Source organism: Neophocaena asiaeorientalis, unplaced genomic scaffold, assembly GCF_003031525.2.
Source record: "Neophocaena asiaeorientalis asiaeorientalis breed wild unplaced genomic scaffold, Neophocaena_asiaeorientalis_V1.1 scaffold315, whole genome shotgun sequence".
NCBI classification, from domain to species: domain Eukaryota; kingdom Metazoa; phylum Chordata; class Mammalia; order Artiodactyla; family Phocoenidae; genus Neophocaena; species Neophocaena asiaeorientalis.
The window spans coordinates 1,122,946-1,125,923 of record NW_020172011.1 but is presented as its reverse complement, the minus strand read 5'-3'; positions in this window follow the sequence as shown (position 1 = coordinate 1,125,923).

Below are 2,978 nucleotides of genomic sequence, written 5' to 3'. Positions count from 1 at the left end.
AATTAGAACTTAAGTACAAGTGGGAGGGAGGAAGGAGTCAAAAATTAGTGAAATAATATAAAATAGCCAGGAAAAATTGGAGAGGTAAGAATACAGGGATCATGTTAGCTAATAATAATAAGGATAATGATACATTATATTTCTTAACACCTCCTGTGGTTATCACAACAATTTATGCTCTGTTAATTCTACTATATTTGATTCTTACAATAGCCTAATGGGAAAGGCAGAGCCAGCATTGGTAACCCCATATCGTAGATAAGGAAAGATTCCATTACTTCCTTAGGAATACACAGTTGGGAAGGAATAAAGGTGTGTCTTAAATTCAAGTCTTCTTATGATTTTGTGTTCTTCCCAACAAAAGAGGCCAGTTGAGAAATGAAGGGTGGAACCAATATGTCTGGGGAAACTAAGTAAAACAATCACTTTCTGTGCTCATGAGATCACTGAAGCTCTGTATCAGGCTAAATGACTGGGATGTGTCTGGAGGATTAATCATCCAGAAGCGGAACTCCCCTCATCATTCTCCAGGGTGTCTAAAGAAAGAGACTCGACCTTGCACCAGGAATAGAAATAAAAGTGATAGCAGGCAGACAAAAACGGAGAATCAGAAATCTCTGTGGCAGTACCCTCCTCAGATGGATGAGGTTGAACCCTCTGGGTTTCGATGATATAATTAGAAGTTTACAGAGATTATAGCGCTTTTCTTACTCTAATAAAAATAAAGAATATTTGCCCCTGTTTTGTCATTTACAAAGGATTTTCACACCGCTTGTCTCGTGTTTGTCGTGAGAAACTGACGTTTTGTAAGTGAGGAAACAGCGGTTTAGAGAAGTTAACTAATCATTCAAGTATATGTGGTGAATAAGAAGCAGAGCCAGGACTCAAAATGCAGTCTTTTTCTTACAGTGCCTATGTTATATCCACTTTACTCTGCTGGCTTCCAAAAACTGCTACCTAACATTTTCAGTAGCTAACTTTGCCAATATAGATTATTATTAATAAAGTTGAATGAACAGGGCAGCATTTTTGAGGCTACAGTCTAAAATTTAAAAAGCGTTTTTATTTACTGAGTAAAAGTGACCATTGGCAAACCTGGGGTACCTTTATTTTGGGGTTCTGTTGGATTCCACCACAAATTTTAAAAAATACTCAAATTTATGAAAGACTGAACCATAATGGGCTATTTATGAAATTACAGTATTTGGACATAACCCTAACTTTTGAAATTAACAGGAAGGAGAACACAGCCTGTGAAAAACAGGTCACCTGGTACAAGTAAGACATTAAACTGTCCACTTAGTGAAGTCTTCATCTGGTTACAACATCACTCACTGCCCATTTCAGACTTTGAGCCATAAAGACATCATGGGAAATGCTCACTATAGTAATATAATGCATGTATGAGTTTAGAGGTAGGAGAGTGAGGGAGTGATTTCTTCTTCATTAGAAAGTTCATAAAAGAGAGATGTTTTAGTTTGGTGTTTTAAAAGGAGAACACCCTGGTTGAGTGGGCAGTGAGGGTGGCAGTAAGGGATTTCCATTAAGTAGCAATAAGCTGTAGAAAAGCATGAGAATATGAAATGGGAAATGGGAAGCCACAAGTCACCAGGTGTTCCGTGTGGGACTGGATAACAGGCTGGGGGAGGGGTGCTGGAAGTGGAGGTGACTAGTGAAAGATGGCATATTAATTCAGGTCCTAGGGGGTTTGAAATGATAGTGTTGATGGTTTGAGTCTTTTTCTTTTGTTGAGTCACTAAGTTACCATATGGCTATTTCCTTACCCATCCAAATCTTCCCAATCCTCTCACCTGACTAATCCTTTTTGTAGATTCTCTCTTGTATTCCCATCCACTAGACACTTCTTTTCATTCTCCAAGCATCTCCAAAGGCAATACTAATTTTTTTTTAACTGGGTGAACCATTCACATATATTATCACCAATAACCTTTGTACATTCTCATAATATAAATGCCAATATGATTACTTGGTGCTACCTCCTTCTTTAATTAAATTGCCAAGGAATTTTAATCACTTTCCAAAAATGTTTCTATTACATGGTCCTGAAAACTTAAGTTCCAGGTTGGCCATATGGGAGAATGCAGACTTATATGGAAAAGATCCAAACTTCAAGGACTGATGAATTGTGTAGATGCTTATTATCTCTGATAGCCATTTATTTATTTATTTTTAATAAATTTATTTATTTACTTTATTTTTGGCTGCACTGGGTCTTCGTTGCTGCACGCAGGCTTTTCTCTGGTCGCGGCGAGCAGGGGCTACTCTTTGTTGAGGTGCGCAGGCTTCTCATCGCGGTGGCTTCTTTTGCTGCGGAGCATGGGCTCTAGGCGCGTGGGCTTCAGTAGTTGTGGCACGTGGGCTTAGTTGCTCCGCAGCATTTGGGATCTTCCCAGACCAGGACTCGAACTCATGTCCCCTGCATTGGCAGGTGGATTCTTAACCACTGCGCCATCAGGGAAACCCCGATAGCTATTTATTTATGATGTCTAAGATGCAAGGAACTTGAATTGTCCATAAAAGAATGACTTCAATTGGGTGTTAAGCCTTTGTAACTTTAAATGGATAAAAGTGAATCCCATGTCCAAAAAGAGTGTTATAGAATATATTTAAAAGTTTAGTCCTGCCTTGGAGTAGCCTCCCCTCATTAATTCGTTCTACTATCTTGATCTTATTCTGTCCCAGCTGTGCAGACAACCCATCTACTTCCTCAAATCAAGTTCTTCCTCCTATATTTATTGCTCCATACCATCTATGCTCTCTTGTCAGATGCAGGCTTGCTTGTGCTTTGGAGAACCTTCTCCCTATCTCCAGGGGCTGGGTTTGTAGTCCTTTTTTCTCTTCTACCCAACCACTGCTTAGTAGGCTGCAGAATTTTCACTGTAGGTGCTGTGGGCACTGCTTTACTTTTTCTTCTCTGTAGAATCTTCTAAGACCTTCTGTGAAACAGGCCCATCTTC